Source organism: Pholis gunnellus, assembly GCF_910591455.1.
Source record: "Pholis gunnellus genome assembly, chromosome: 22".
Lineage (NCBI taxonomy): Eukaryota > Metazoa > Chordata > Actinopteri > Perciformes > Pholidae > Pholis > Pholis gunnellus.
In genome coordinates, this window is record NC_136549.1 from 2,930,012 (window position 1) to 2,947,064 (window position 17,053).

A 17,053-nucleotide genomic window follows, 5' to 3' on the forward strand; every position below is an offset into this window, starting at 1 on the left:
TTGCTTGCAGCTGTTGTCCAGTTATTGCGGAGGAAGCAGCTGTTATTGGAGCGATTAGTGAGCGGCGTGTCGATAAGCCACTGTAATGTGTGTATAAATCAGTTGTGTGCTCTGCTCATTTCTTTGTTCTAAAGAAACTCATGCAGATGTAGTGGGGAAGGGTAGGGTTGTGAACGCAGCCCTCAGGCTAGGTTCCTCCCCCAATCAGTGCCAGCATAAAAGGCACCTGTGGTCCTGGCCTCACTCCTTTTTGGCCCCTGGGACTCTGTAGTGGCTCATGGTGGGTTTCAGACATTTCCTCCTCTTGTTGCTACTACTTACCCCATATGTGAGGTGGTTCATCTGCTGCTGTTTTGCTGCCTCCATTTAGCTGTTTTTCCTTTTGTTTTGGCTGTTATGTGTTTTGATGATTTTCATTGATTCCTTTAATAAATATTATGTTCATTTTTACGAAACACGTCTCTGTCCAAATATCGTTAACGAATCTGTGTGCTCTTAACAATTCTACACCATATATTAGGGTCGTTAAGCTGGGGTGTAATTCCCCAGGTGGCGCTTTCATTTCCACCCCAAGGCTACACAGAGAAAGACAGACTGGAAGATTATTTAGGGAAAATCTTCCGTTTTCAAATATTACAATATATAGTATTTTTCATATACTCTTAAATAACAATCATACATACAATCACTCTTATGGTGATTTCCTGTCTAGTTATACTGTAAAGCCCTCTGACAGGACAGTGAACCTTGTTATTGCCAAAATGAGAACGCTTGAGAACATGAGTGAGAAAAGACACCCTTGAGACAAATAAGCAGAGCCAGCAGACACACACACAGTACCACAGTTTGTTATCTGGATTCTGGTCTGAATAAAAAACATGTATTTCAGTGGATTTTTCACTCGCTCCATATACTGACTCGGTTTTTGTAACTTGCAACAAAAGTCTCTGCTTTGTGATTTCTGTGTCCTGCAACAAGCTTCTTCTTTTTTTGACAAGCAATCATAACCTCCCCTTTTCAACCCACCAATCAGAGCCCACGCCGTGCGTTCTATATACGGTCCGGTCGGTTGGCGCTCCTCCATTTTAAACTCGGAGACAACCAGGGAAACTTTCTCAAAGTGTGGCGCTGCAGCACACGAGGACTGCGGCTTCAGTGAGACTAACCTCGAGGAAATGCAGCCCCCAGCTTCTCTACTTGGGACCCGTGGACGTGCATGGACAGCAGCCACAGGGGCTCCTTCAGCTGAGGGCTTTTCTAGCTTTAGGTGAACGAGCTTTTGTATCGGTTTTTGAGGGAGCGCGGAGAAAATGCGTTACGTTAGGTGACTTGTGATGACAAGGTAAGTCATGTTGGGCGTTAGAGGACATTTCGACGTTTTCTATTTTGAATGCATTTTTCTCTTAACCTTTTCTTTTAAACGCGTCCAACCGTAAACCGCGTTGTTCGTTGCCGTATTCTCCGTGATTTCGCATGATCGCATTCACGTGAGTGCCACGTTATTTCCAACGGTGTTGTGGCTCCGCTCGCTGCGTGGGTGTTGTGGGTGTTGTGGTTAGCGGTCTAACAACACCACGCCTTCCCCTGGGCACAGCTTCTGGTGCAAGTACTTTATCGACCTATATATTTGACTGTTACCGTGTGCAAAAAGAAGATGAAGCTGGTGGGGAATGAGAGACAATGAAAGTGAAGGCAGGGAGATACTGAGTGGTGCTTTAGTGCAGGCAGGAAATGAAGGGACTTTCCAAAACGGTTACGTAATACTTACTGGTACAACGAATCATAAAACTCTCGGATCGGGTCAGCACAAAAGAAAAAAGGGAGAAAATACAACTTTTAGATCCCCGGTCGCGTTTTTTTTGCTGCTGATACTAATAGCAGATCATTGATGATTCATATTGGCAGATACAGATCCCTTTGTTGTTTGATTATAGCAGCTGGTCTAAAAGACTTTTTGCCTTTTCTGAAGTCTGTGTAAACCATCAAAGATTCTAAATGATTTTATTGATTAAAAGAAATATTGTCAGTAGTTTTAATAAACTTAGAGCTAGTGTAACAGGGTCATAATTCATCTCTAATATCTATTTATATTGTTGTGAAACATCTCCTTGAAAAAAAACTGGATTTATTAGAATTTCTCACCAACACTACATTTTACGAGATCACATGTGAACACATGATATCGTTATAATTTATCTTCGCACAATACTCATTCTCATGACTGCAGTTATGAAGCCTCAAGACGCCATGTTGTTTTTTTTCGCAACCAGTGAACAGAATTGACCATATTTGTAATGCAGAGGAGTGAAGTAGTGACAGCTCTAGTAGCGGCAGTGAACTGTCAATCACTGTAAGCCCGCCCTAAAGCACACCCTGCTTTATGGTCTATTTGACTCTAAATAGTCATTTTCTCATAGACTTCTATACAATCTGACTTATTTTTGCAACCGGAGGATTCGCCCCTGCTGGTCAGCAGAGAGAATGCAAGTTTTAAGGGACTTCTGTATTTCAACACTTAATGTATACATGCTGTAAATACAATGTATAGGATTTGCAATGATGTTTGGTGCATTCAAAACTACACAATATATTATAATTGTGAATGTTTTGGTGTAGGAGAGTTATCGACAGTGCATGACTGACTAAGTGTTCATCAGAGGGACGGGCCTGTCGGAAGAAACTGTTCTTGTGTCTGGTTGTGTTGGTATACAGTGCTCTGTAGCACTGCCCAGAGGGGAGAAGTTCCAAATTGGTTGTGTCCAGGCTATGAAGGGTCTGCAGTGATGTTTCCAGCCCTTTTCCTGACTTTGGAGGAGTACAAATCCTGGATGGAGGACAGACGGGCACCAATGATTTTCTCTGAAGTGGTGCTTGACACACACGCATTTGTCCATCTACCGCGTTTAGATGAACAAAGCTCACTGTATGATCTGTTCATCATGTGATGTATGCTGATGTATTTTTATCTATGTGCCTATTGATGTGCATTCTACACAAATCCTCTTTCAATGGCTTGTTTTTACATAATTTATCCACATAGCCTGTTACTGACATATTTTGGAGTATCCTTGAAATACTTTGATTTGTTGTCAACTGGTGTTCCATACGTCCTGAGTACCAGCAGAGGTCGTTGTGTTAAAAGGAAGGGGTCTGTGCATGTGCCAAGGCTATGGCGTATCTGCAGTGTTGCCAACTTGGCAACTTTCTTGCTAAATCTGTCAACTTTCCAAATCCTCTTGGTGACGATTTTTTGTCAAAAGCGACAAATCTATTTAAAAACGGAGAAACCTGACTACTGACAATGCCTCCGTTATGACAGGGATTAACAATGGGGTCCATAAGAAGTGATATTTCAATGGCAAAAAAAAGAATTGACAGAAGAAAGTTCATTTGTAGTTCTAAACATATTTAGGGTTTTTTTTACTCACTTTACAATTATGCAATGATGTCATTTAGTGACTTTTAGGACAGCCAATAGCTAATTTCCTTACTGAGGAGTTGGCAACACTGCGTACCCGGGGGGTGCAGTGCCCAGGCATGTCTCACGAGGCAGGCGTGTGGGGGCTGGACTCTGGTCCGCGGAGCTGGCTATAAAAACCCTTGATTTTAGAACATCGAGGCAGTTGTGTGGAGAAGACTAAAATGTCGTACTCTTTATTGGATTTAAAAAACTTTGGAAATACATGCTCACTGGATTAAGTTTTTTTTCTTTTTCAGTCTTTTTCTTCTTTTTAATTTTTTTGTGGATTTACTTTTTCTTTGTCTTGGAACCAAAATTAATATACTGGATTAAATAAGCCAAGTGGAAACTGTACACTTTTCTTCATTTTTACTTTTTGGCGGAATACAAAAACCTAAAAAGAGGCTGAGCGAGTCTCCCCTAAGAGGAAACTCGCTCAGCCCCTGTGGTAAGTTGCAGGGTAACCACGGCACGCTACGGATAGCACACACACACAGCAGAAGGGGCTGGTTGCCCAATGGTTTCCTGTTGTTGAACTGTGTGCAGTCATATTGTGCTTCCTGTGTAGGGTCGTTTAAGGGCATGTTTCCTGAACCAGGACAGTTGTTGCAGTACAAGATGACAAAAAACTGCTGCTGACCACTTTTAACTTTCCACTTAAACTACTGCTCTCTCTAAAAGATGTTTAGATTTCTCATGTCTATTGCAGAATAGAAGAAACTAGTGGTGTAACAGACCACGGTTAATCCGTGATCGGTACGGATCACCTTTCGTGGTTCGGCAAACACTAAATAAAGTAAAAGGAGAACATTTAGAATTGTTGATGGTTTACAGACTTCAGAGTGGTTGAAATGATTTTTGAGACGGTGGCAAAATATTTTTGTCTGGAGCCGTGTAGACTGCTATAATCAAATAATATAAACATCGAACAAAAAGTTCGAAAATTTGTGTTTGGTAGATTATTTCTCTGTTGTAACAATGCTTCTTGGCAATAAATCTTATACCGTTGGAAAGCCTGTTTAGTTCCCTTTTAAACGGTGCCCCATTTGTAAGGAACATGCATTTGTGGGATGAGCAGCAGAGCTGAGTATGTAGGTTGCGCCCATGAAAAATGTGCCAAATTGCCAATATGTCTTGTTTCTTCCTTGTTACTGATAGACTTCAGTCATCCAATCCACCAAACACGAGTCAATAGCAACAGCAGGATAAGCGGTTTGCCACTGTGCCAAAAATGTGCCAAATCTTCTCTGCAGAAGATTTGGCACATTTTTCACTTCTGTGAAAGAAGGTCACAATCTTTCTGATCTTTGCTAGGAGGCCAGAGATCTGCTGCACTGCCGTTGCTTTGTGAGATGCTGGATTAATGACATGGGCAAAGCATCCTATTTGTGGTCCTACTACAGCAGCTCCAGCAGCATTTACTATATCCCTGGCATTATCAGTAGTCACAGGAATAGTTACATTAGCTCGCTCCAACTTTTACTTGGACCAAATCTTCGCTTGTGTGACTCTCAAGTGGTCTGCAGAACGTAGCTCTCCATCTCCCGTTCAGCGGTGAGGTACAGTCGGGTAGATTTGTGTAGCTTGACGTCCAGGCATACGTTGTCAGAGCAGCAGCGGGTGCCTCGGACATTTGATTCTCTACTTGTGCTTTTGTTTTCTTGTACAAAACAGGAATTACGGTTTAGCTGAAATGGGCTCGTGAAGGAATTGTGTAATGGGGCTCAGTAACATTCAGCAGGTTCATAAAGCGTTTTACACTACAGAGTCCGGTCTCATGTCCGCGGCTATAAATGGACCAATCGCCGTGGTGATCGCTTTAGCCTTGTTCGAATCGGCAGGGAACAGCTGCTTAAACGCTTCAGGGAGAGTTTGAAGCGTGTGTGCTGCTCCAGGTTTTCGTTTAGTTCCACCCACTGCCACACTGCGGTGATGTCGGCGTAAATGGGTTAACATGTTTGAGGTGTTCCCACTGATGTAGCCTACACTCGTGTAGCAAATGCGACATACCGTTGTTTTTGTATCCACCACTCTCTCGCCATCGCCCTTATAGTTCACAGAGAAACCAAAGTGGCTCCAAACACCAGACCTGTAGGCCGTTGGAGGATCTTCTATTTCTGGTCTATTAGCCATATTGCACCGAGCTAGCTTTGTGTAGCGTGTCTCACAGCGCAAAAGTGCCCGACTGGAATTGTTTTTCTTTGGTGGTGGGCGTGTCAGAGAGCACGCTGTCCGTTACGTCATGTGGGTTGCCAGTTTGAGAACAGTGGCTCCACCGAAAACATAATATTTCCCACAACTTCTGCATTTTCCAAATGGACTAGTATTATTAAAACGTATTGTTCGGTTCGTCATGCGTACCGAAACGTGAGCCTCGTACCGAACGGTTCAATACGAATACGCGTATTGTTACACCCCTAGTAATGACCACAGGCAGTAAACGTCCTGTCCTAACAGTCCCAAGTGCAGTTGCTCCCAAGGGCCATGAATTAATGAGAGAGAGTTTTAAGGTGCCTGTACCTTAATTTCAGCGGGTTGCTAATGCAGAGGTGTGTATAGATTGGAAGCTTGCAGTTAAATCACAGCTATTATTTTACTCTTGATAAACTACCTTAGTCAGAGTAGATTATCGTTGTAATTTAAATAATTGAACTGGATTGAATGCATATTAATTGCAAATAGATAGGCCACAATTCTAACAGCTTTACAGTAACAGTGGAAGACCATTAATATTAAGCCATACAGTAACAGGGTTCAATGAAAACTAATCACTTTTTTTTGTTTTTGCTACTTTCTATCTCTTGCTATCTTTGTTTTTATGACTCAAACTTTTGATTGGTTTTGTCTAAATAAAGGTTAGTAATAATAATAATAATAATAATTATTAAAAAAACTAACTGAATAATAAATTAGTTTTTTGCTTAAAGTGAATATCTTATTTAATGTTCTTCTCAGAGTATACCAGAATGCTACATTTTAAAGCTCATATTTAAAATAAAAGTCTCCCGGGGGAGCATGCCCCCACACCCCCCGACAGGGGTTCGGGTGCTTGTCACCTTTTTCACCTCTTATGAGTTTGCAGGTATGGCTTAAGGGTGAATCTGAAGTGCTAATGTAGCTAATCAGAGCTGACTAACACTTTTGTGTTTTCACTAGACAGAAATCTTTGATAGAAGTGGGCACCTGTAGGGATGCAATATGTTCTGGCCCACCTTCGCAGAGATCCAGCCTTTCTGGTAGCGGTAGTGTACTCTGCTGCTTAAGCGTAGTAGCTGCTGACACTATGAGTCATGGAGAAACTAAATGGCTGTCTGATCAACCGCCCGAGGCCAAGAGTGGATTTAAGATGGATTTATTGCATAGCAGTCCTGCTGTAGATACCTAGGGTGTGATTTTTGATTTATTGTTTGCCAGATTTTACCCATTTTTAATGATGAATATACAATGGGCGACAATGTCAGGGTTCCCATTCTTCCTGGAAAAGAGTTGACATTGAAAACGCATGGAAAATGCGAGAGAAAGTAAAATGTTCTGGAAAATCTAGTTTTGTCCTGGAAAATTCTTTGAAAATTGTCCTATCTTTTGGCTGACAGTGAACTACCCCGCTGTCTATCATGGCTCTCCAAACCAGATAACATGGCTATCTGCAAGTTATTTTCAGGGTCATATTAACTAGTGATGGCGAGATGAAGCTTCATGAAGCATTGAAGCTTCCCACCCAATTGGTTCACTCGTTGGCCGAAGCTTCATTTGCTCTACTGTGCCATCAAGTGGACAATAAATGTAAAACAGGCAGAGTGATTATAATGACACCATGGCTTTGGTGTGTGAAGCTTTGAATTGAATGAATGATGTTTGTGATGCTTGAATAGATTGCAAACAAAAGCACAATAAAGTCCCATGTCCACAAAGTGTCCATTGCGTTTCGCTGCCCCTTATATTTCAAATCGCACGCCAAACCCACGAACAATTTCCTGAATCAGTCACGGGGTACAGCCGGCTCGCGAGGCTTCGAACGTCACCGCATACGTCACCAACACAAGCCTCGATACGCGCATCACAAAAATCTTCATGGATTACTCGACACACGCTTCAAAGCCTCGACTCGGAAGGACACATCACTAATATTAACGTTCAAATGGTAGTTTAAGGACCAGAGTATTTTGGTTATGTTGTGGAAAGGCTTTGAAAACAACCCCCAAGTCGCATAACATAGTAGCACATGTAGGTTTGATGACATTACATAAGTTTGCTTGAAAATTTAAAATAAGAGCTGTGATTTCAGAAAACTTGCCGGCATCACGGGAGCAAGCGAGGCGTGACGTTCTAACACAACAGGGTAGGCATTCCTCCGTCACAGATGTCTTACACCGCTACCGGCTCAGCAGCCAAACCCCTCTGTCCCCCATTTCGCCTCTGTACCTTTCATACCGGTGCAACAGTCCCCCTTTTCACAGGCTGTGTGAAAAGGGGCTAATGTTACTAGTAAAGGGGCTTAAGTATAGCATGATAAACTGATAAGAGTCAGTGGGCGATAATAATCCTAGTAAACTTGACTCTTACTTTGAATTGTACCTTAAGGTATGTAAATGCACTGTGGCTAAGTGTTAAAACAGGATTGTCCTTCAATCAGAAGATTGGCGGTTCGATCCCTGGCCTCACTGGTTCATATTGTGTCCTTGGGGAAGACACTTAACCCCAAATTGCTCCCACAGGCTGCTCCTGTGGTGTATGAATGGTTAAATAGAGTCCTGATGGGCAGGTTGCACCTTGCATGGTAGCCCCTGTCATTAGTGTATGAATGAGTGTGAATGTTGACATGTAGTGTTAAAGTGCTTTGAGTGATCGGTAGGCAAAAATTGTAGGCTACTATTGGTGTCATTACTGTTCAGGCTATCCAGTTATTTATGTTCAGGAAGCAATGGCTTATATAATTAGAAAAAAGGGATTCATTCAGTGTTTTGGTGAGACCATTTCTGCGGAAGTGTTTCAAATAGATTGAAGCAGAATATTTTGTTGGATAAAAACAAAGTTCAGTCGGAAACAATTCTACCCAGCTACCACTGGAACGTAATTCTACAAATAGTACATGGTTAATCACTTCTAAACCTGTTAATAACTGATACCAAAGTTATCTTATCTTCACCTGTCTTCCGTGTAGAAATACCGGAATGAACTGAATGAAATAGACGTGAAAAAAATGTTGAATGTTGATTTAGAAATTAAATGTCGACGTTATGAATGCTTTGAACTATTCGGTAAAGCCCTACAAAACTTCCATCCAAATCTGATAGGTCAAAGAAATGAATTTTGGCCCATAATCTGCCTCTTTTTAAAGACGTTTGCCTGCACAACATTGTGGATAATGTGGTAGTTGATTTTCTTAGAAAAGACTGGTCACAGATGAGGCTGGAGTCGAAGATCAACTTTTCAGAATTCTTTATTGGGCATGAATCATGGGAGGAAAAACACAGCTTGCACAGGATTCCTTCCACTTCACTAACAAGTTGCACAGTTCTTATACCCCTCCGTCTACACAAAGGTGGGGGTAAGACACATACATTATTGTCTGGCTCCCCATCCTTACATTGGACCTTAACTAATCTAAACCATATGTTTGAACCTAAAGGTCAGATAGAGAAATGGAGTCTCAATAAAAAGTCTCAATATTTATCAGGGCTGACCCCTGGGTCAACCAAACGCATCGGTTCAACTAGGGTGCGTCTGGTCACACAAAGCTCACATTACAACAAATTTAAAATATACATATAAGTTTCATTAAGAATGCACATAAGCTGCAATAATACTACGTACAATGTTATCAATCCTAACCTGTATATACAGGAGATATAAAATATCTCCACAATAACGATGAGTTTTCCTGGTATTGGAGGTGCAGCCGAGAGGTTATTCACCTTGCTGTGGACATAATGTTAGGAACAGCAGAGCAGTGGAGTAGGTCCTTACTCCAGAACATTTAGACAACTTCTGTATCTTCCCTAGAACCTAGACATTTAGCAAGTGATGGCAACCAGTTTTCATACAATTTGATTTTTAATTATTACAGTTAAATGATAAATGGATTTGTACTTGTAAAGTGCCTTTCTAGTCTTCAGACCACTCAAAACCCTTTTACACTACATGTCATCATTCACCCATTCGCACCCATTGATACACTGATGGCAGGGCTACCATGCAAGGAGCCACCTGCTCAGGACAAACTAAACATAACTTCACTTGGTAGTTAACTTTCTCAAATGAATTCGGTCAATGATTGCATGTACAACAATACTCTATGTATCCCATCTTCAATTTTCTATAGTACTGCACGTGGATACTTTTTCATCAGTTAACACAAGTAGTTGGAAAGCACTCAGATTAATCTTAGAACAATTTCACAACAGCTTGATCATGGTGTTAGTCTTGCCCATGATTCGGTAATCGTTGGTCCCCCGCTGCGCCTAATCGTTTTTAATCGAGTAAACCGCTGTTTCATGTCATAAAGCCAGTGGAACTCAGAGTGGGTGAATTCAAAGGTTTGGATCCAGGCAAGGTCTTTATAGCCTTGCGTTGAAACACAGCTAATATTGGTAGTAAGAGCAATAAGATGGTGGACTGCAGAGTATTTAAATGCCTAAACCCCAACCTTGGTGAACCACAGTTGTATGTGATTGTGAATGTTGTCTTTCTCTATATTAGCCCTGTTATTGACTGGGGACCTCTCCAGGATGTGTACGTCCTCTTGCCCAATGTCAGCTGATAGGTTCCAGGCCCCCACGATCCTGCAAAGGATAAGCAGTTACATATTACAGAGGTTACAAATAATGGATGGCTGGATGGATTTACATGGGATGGGACTCTCGCATGGGCCCCACCAGCAGTAGGAGGTGGACAGAATGGAGTAAAGGGAGTACACAAGACTGGCACCAGATTAGTTCCCACATTGCTGACCAGCTCTCCAGAGCTGGGTTTTCTCCTCGGGACAGGGTTGATGCTGGACTGCTCTTTCTGCACCATGCCGTTAAAATAAAGCTCTCACTGCTTGATTTGCTCCTGAATACGAAGCCAGTGAGAGGGACTGTAAAGAATGTGGTAGAGAACCTACTGCTGGATACATCATTCAGAGATTTTTGTTATTCTTAAATAGAAAAAATATTGCCATGTAGCGTTTAGCTGTGTTGTTGGGTTCCCACAGTGGAAAAGGCCTATATTGTAGTGATGTGACTCCAACCAATTACTAATTTTCCTCCTGTTTGTTTCCTAGAGTTGAGAAGCGAACTGAAGTCATCGCTTGAAAGATTGCTCTACATGCAATGCAATCTGGATGTCCACACAGCCTAGGAGGATTCTATTCTGCATTCCAACACAGGAGTAACGTTGGTGCTCAGTCATCACCTCAGGCCATCAATGTTACACCTGTACCAGTGGTTCACCCTGAGAATGAAATACAAAACAACATGGTAGCCTCTCAACATCCCGGGGAGCTTGGAGTGGCTTATGGCCCTGCTCAGTTGCAGAAAAGCTATGGACAATCACAACAAAATTCACATGAACTCCACCACCAACAGGAGTCACTGGCAAGTACAGTAAGCACTGGATCCCAGCCCCCCATATGGACTAATTTGTATTCATCAGCACACATCTCTGCACGGCATGGCAGTAATTTTGGGACATCAGTTAATGGTTACTCTGTAAGACAATCTGTTGATAAAAGTGGACAACAAAGGGAATATTCTCAGGAGAATTTCAGTAGACATTTTCTGAAACAGTCAGATTTGAACAAGAATACTGGACTGCAGCAAAGAAAACATTTTTCCAATGGTAGCAATTCTGCAGAACTCCAGGGAGACAACATGGCGCTCAATACTGTTACTCATGTTTCAAGCCGAAGACGCCATAAAGGTCTGCAAGTTAAAGGTTCACTAGCTGCTCTAAACTGTGGACAGACTAGAAGACAACACCTACACCATTTAGGAGGACCTCCTTCCACTGCCCATCAGCAGCAGGTCTCCTCTCCTTCCCTCAGCCGTCAGCCATCCACAGACAAAGTCTTGTCAGTTGGAGAAACGGAACCGCCTACAACAGTCGAAATACATGCCTTTATTGCAAAAAGGCTTGCATATTTTCGCGACTGTTTAATTAAAAAAAACAGAAATGATAGACATTCCAATAAGGAGTTGGGCAGGGACTCCTCAATGCAGTCCCATCTCCCCACAACCTCTGCCTCTAAAGAAGAAGATTTGGAGAGGCAGAGTCTCAACTATGCTGCGATTGAAGAGTACTATGCTGTAGTTGGACAAGCACTTGAAGAGGACAGTTCAAAAAGCAGAAAAGCAAATGCTGAGTTAATGCCCCAGATTAACAAGACGGGTGATTGTGCTACATCTGCTTCAGAGAAACATTCAACAGGTATACTAGACACTGCTGTAGAAAACTCAAAACATTCTCCTAAAAATGTATCTGTAGAAAAGAGTGCATTGGTAGTTTTTGATTTGTCAGTAAAAAAACATTTGAATATATCTATGCCTGCTAATAGCTATTGCAAACTTGTTTATTCAGATGACTGTGAAGATACATTTATCAGTAACAATGATGAAAGTTTCCATAGTAAATGGTGCGATAAGTACTTAAAGAATGGCATGAGCACTCTTTATTATTCACCAACTGCACTGAAGGAGCTCATTGCCATTCTAGAGACTGTAGAGAGCATTGACGAGACAGAGAACGTTTCTAAAGTCATACTGCAACAATATTGGAATGCGAATATAGATAACGTTAATCTCTTTGCATCCACAGAATATCCACAAATAATGATGAAAGTTGCTGCCACTTGTACAAAGAATGAAGATGAGAGTCCATGTGTTCTCACAGCAGTGCCTGGAATGACCCGGGATGACATGAGGGAGAAGCAACCCACTTTAATGCTCAACCACAGCTTGTCGCAAGAAGAAGACAAGTCTCATTTGTTATACAGCAACAAGAATGTGGATGACATAGACCAAGTGCCTGGTGTTTCGTGGGCTCTCAACCACATGACAGAGAGGGAGAAAGAAGATACCACCCTTAAAACTGTGGAGATGGTAGGATTAGACAGTGCGCAAGGTATGGCTGATGTCTCAGAGGATTCTCAAACTAAGTCAAGTTCAGTGGTGTCTGGAAACAGAACATTTGGATTCTCATCACTCATTGAAAATCGAAATGCAAAAAAAAAGAAAAGCATTGAGGATCCACAACATCGCGGGGTTGACCGTAAGGAAGCAACTGCACATTCAGAGCTAAATTCTTCAGTTGGTAAAATTGAATGGCAGAGCAGCCAAACAATGTGTGAATGTGCGAGGGAGGACGCTGGTTCTGCGCATTCACAAACTAATTTAAGCATAGTACCTGCAAAGAAGTTACAAAAGCATGCTCCGTTATGTGAAAGCAAGGTTGAGGAAGCACATCCACCGTATGAAGATGTTTCAGATGACATGTCACAGCTGGCCACAGAACTACCAAACACAGAGCATGGGGAATTCAACTATCCTGCATGTCTACAGTATGAAGATATAAGTGAAGCAGAAAGTCAGACTGAGTCTAAGACTGTAAACCCCTCTGTTTCATGTAGTCCTTCCTCTGTTTTGAACGATGAAGTTGAGACTGATGATGAGGTGGATGATGACTATTTAGTCATACCTATAAGCATTTGCAATCTTAAATATGAACCAGAAGATGAAGACCAGAATAGCCCCGAAACGATTGTCTCAGAAGTTGGGGAAACAGGAGGCCAAGAAAGACCATGTGGCACAAGTCCAACACACGGCCCATTTTCAAATCTTGCGCTAGCTACTGCTTTTCCCCCGGTGCTGGTGTTTGACACACAGGAGTGCTTTCTGCAAGCTGTGCAATGTGAAAATATATTTGAGGTGGATTTAGGCAGTAGCCCCCTTGAACATGAAATGGACTCTGAGGGAGATGTACAGACACCTCAGAAGAGAATAGTGTCTGTAGACAGCTGTGAAACTGAAGACAGTTGTGATTACTCATCTGGATCAGAACGCAACTTTTTGACAGTGTCCAGGGAGATGTTGAGGAAAAGCTCAGCACCTGTGCCCTTGGAGACAGATGATTTTACGTCTGAAAAAGAGGGTGAGGGCAATGAGGTTACAAATGTGCAAAAAGACCAATCGAGGCGCGTGGACAAGTTGCGCAGTATGCAAAAACCTAGACAGCCGTTTCAAGCCGAAGCCCGCTGCGCTAAGCAAGTTCGGAGTTTAAAAAGGGAGGACGTAATAATCATAGATTCTGACACGGAGGATGAAGATGATCAAAAAAAGGCAAAAAGAAAGAGGAACAGATTCTACTCTTCAGGCTCAGAGGACAGTGGCAATGACACACAGTTTAGAGAAGCAACGGAGGACGTGTGCTCTGACCTGTTTCATAGTGGACAGCTGATTGATGTTACAGCTGTCTCTGAGCATGTGCTACACAAGACCAACAGACAAACAACGTCAAAAAGAGTAGATAAACATGATTCTAATGAAGTGGTTAAAAATGGCCATTTCAACAAAATGAAGGCACTTACAGAAGGAATAATCTCATCAGGATCAGAGGACAGTAGTGATGATTTATTTGCTACGAATAGCAGACCAATTGAATCTGTGGACAGTCTTTGTAGAACTGCTAACGCAAAGCCTCCAAAAAAACAATTGTCATCTGGAGACTCGTTAGAGAAGCAGCCCCAGTCTGTGAGGAAGGTGGCAGACTCTCATTTGAATCGCAATCCTGTGATTCCTTGCTTTGTTGCGGAGTCTTCTGGACCCAAAGGCCGCTTGAAACTTTTAAAAGTACCTCTATTCCACACACAGGGTAAAGATGGGTCTCTGTCTCCAGAGACCTCCACGGCATCCAGCAAAAAGGCTAAGTCCTGTGAAAAGAATAAAGCACATTTGTGCAGAAATAAAAAAGTACAATTCCACACCGAACCTGCAAATAATAGAAACCAAGGAATAAAGAATAACGTTCAGGCCAACGTACAAAAACCTGCAATGGTGTCAAGACAGCTTTCCTTACCTATGCAGGAAGGCCCATCCACCTCCTTCAATAGCTTGTCAGCCACAGGTGGACAACTTCATGTATTCAGACGAGGTTTGTCTCCGTCAGAAGCCTCCTCTAGTCTTCCATATGATCCCAGAGAACAATCGGTTCCACCCAAACTGCAGCGGTCTTACAGCAACCCCTCAACATTAAAACATCCTCCTACAAAAGGCCCAGCATCAACCATCCAATTAAATGCAACTGGCAACGCAAAGGTGCAAGTGAATAGCAATCATCCAATCAGGAGACACAACTTCAGACCAGGACCTAGTCACCATGACAGGGCTGGTGGTATCAGGGCACTCCGAAAGAGGCACAACTCCCACAAGCCTGCAACAAGCCTGATGAAGAGAGCCACTAATGATGCCAAACAGTGGACGAAGGCCATAAACCGGGTTTCCCCCAAAGAAAGAAGTGTGTACTTTTGAAGTCTTTTAAAATGTGTTTTAATTGTCCTTAATAAATTCAGATAGTAGTCGAGTTATTTTAATCCATCTAACTAGAATGCATGTTAACCCTTATTCCTACTATAGGACACTCTGTGGGTGAAGGTTACAAGTGGTCAGAGAAGCCAACGGTGGCAAAGCCAACAAAAGGTGACGCTTAACATTTTCTCTAACATGGTTTGCCCCATGCACGATGGACATCTTTTTACAGCCAATCAATGCACTAGTCTGGATTTCTCAGATACAGGTGTAATCCTGTTTTTCTGTTGCTTCCTGCTGTTTGTCATCCTAGGTTCCAGCATGGACGAGAAGAAGGGTAGATCCCCTCCAGGACCTTATCTGTGAGAAAAGGGTGCCAGTGTCTACAAATCCGAGTCAAGTTTGTTTCACTTCCAAAGGGACAGCCGTTGCTGTTCTTTAGGTCTTTTGATTTTTCAAAACATGTTCTCTGTGTGTGTGTGTGTGTGTGTGTGTGTGTGTGTGTGTGTGTGTGTGTGTGTGTGTGTGTGTGTGTGTGTGTGTGTGTGTGTGTGTGTGTGTGTGTGTGTGTGTGTGTGTGTGTGTGTGTGTGTGTGTGTGTGTGTGTGTGTGTGTGTGTGTGTGTGTACACACATACTTTAATTAAATATGTTATACCAGCTGTTTGTGTTAATGGCATTGCTTTTGAATGTTTTGGTGTCAAGTGTTCTTTTTACCAGCTAAAATGTATACACATTCAACTCTAACTTGTTAAATCTCTTTGCTCTGAATGCAGTTGAAACTTTTCAGCTATATCAGGTATTTTGATCTTTTTATTTTTTTTTATATATATATTTTTTTTTTTTTACTTTGAGAAGTCAGCTCTGATTGCAGTATTCATATAGGCAATGTATCACTTTTTAAAGCGTCAATGTGAAAATGCATAAAAAGTCTTAAATCAAACCATTGCTATTTGTCTTGTGTGCTCTTCTGTTTCATCAGTAGAGAGACATTGGAATATATTGTGCCTGTGTTAAACTATTTATTGTAACATATTTATTATTGTAACATAAACTATTTATTGTAACATATTAACACATTCTATTGCAAGCCATTGCACTTCATTGTTGAAGAATATGCGTACGTGACCTCATATAATTTGTTATAATGATTAAGTCTGGGGAACATTAGTTAAGTCATGCCATGAAACATTGTGATGAAAGGCAGAACATTTCCCAGAAAAGTGCATACAAATATGTGACCTGCCAAGAATGTCAACCTGACCCAAACAGGAGGAAGAGGAGGGCATTACATGGTGGGAGGACCAGATGTGTTTTGTTTTTGGTTCAATCGAAGGGATTTGATTGGTGGAATGTTACGTACGGTGCTAGAACTACTTATTGCTAGACTTGATAAATATTGCAGATATCGATTATTCAATTCTTCCTTATCAAAATTAACATTTTGATTATACACAACAATGTTATTGTAGTGAGGGTAAGAGCAGACGCGATCTGCTGAAGACACAGGTCTTTTGGCATCAGCCATCTTTTATGGAGTGGTCTGCTGGGGCAGCACCATTTCGACAGCCGACAGGAAGAGACTTAACAAACTTGTCAAGAAGGCTGGCAGTGTGCTGAGGTGTCCACTGGATACATTAGAAGTGGTGGGAGAGAAGAGAATGGTGGTTAAGCTATCCTCCCTCATGGACACCCCATGCGGGACGCCCTGGCAGCTCTGTGCAGTTCCTTCAGCCACCGGCTGTTTCACCCCCCGTTGTGTGAAGGAGAGGTACCGCAGGTCCTTCCTTCCTGCCGCTGTCAGACCGCACAACCAGCTGTGCTTCCAGTAGACAACACAACAAATCTGTACATTATAAATACACTGCAATATAAAACTATTCTGTCTGTATATATATTTGTAGTTACTGTGGATTTTTTACTTAGTAACTAAGTAAAAAATATTCGTTACTGTTTTATTACTTATTTTTATATATATATATCAGTGGTGAGCCATCAGGGCCTGCAAAGCCTTCTCTGCTGGCCTAAACAGGATCACAAATATAGTTATTTTATAATTTTTCATAAATACACTACATGTATTCTAATTTTTC

The 17,053-nt window shown here is 41.9% G+C and overlaps 1 long non-coding RNA gene across 1 annotated transcript; it reads left to right on the plus strand.

Annotated features, from left to right (window-relative positions):
• The first annotated feature begins 1,107 nt into the window (after positions 1 to 1,107).
• LOC306713686 lies at positions 1,108 to 15,908 on the plus strand. Its single transcript, XR_013767602.1, has 5 exons — positions 1,108 to 1,342; positions 10,725 to 11,869; positions 12,257 to 14,950; positions 15,070 to 15,132; positions 15,275 to 15,908. It is a non-coding gene; the product is annotated as an uncharacterized lncRNA (long non-coding RNA).
• The last annotated feature ends 1,145 nt before the right edge of the window (positions 15,909 to 17,053 follow it).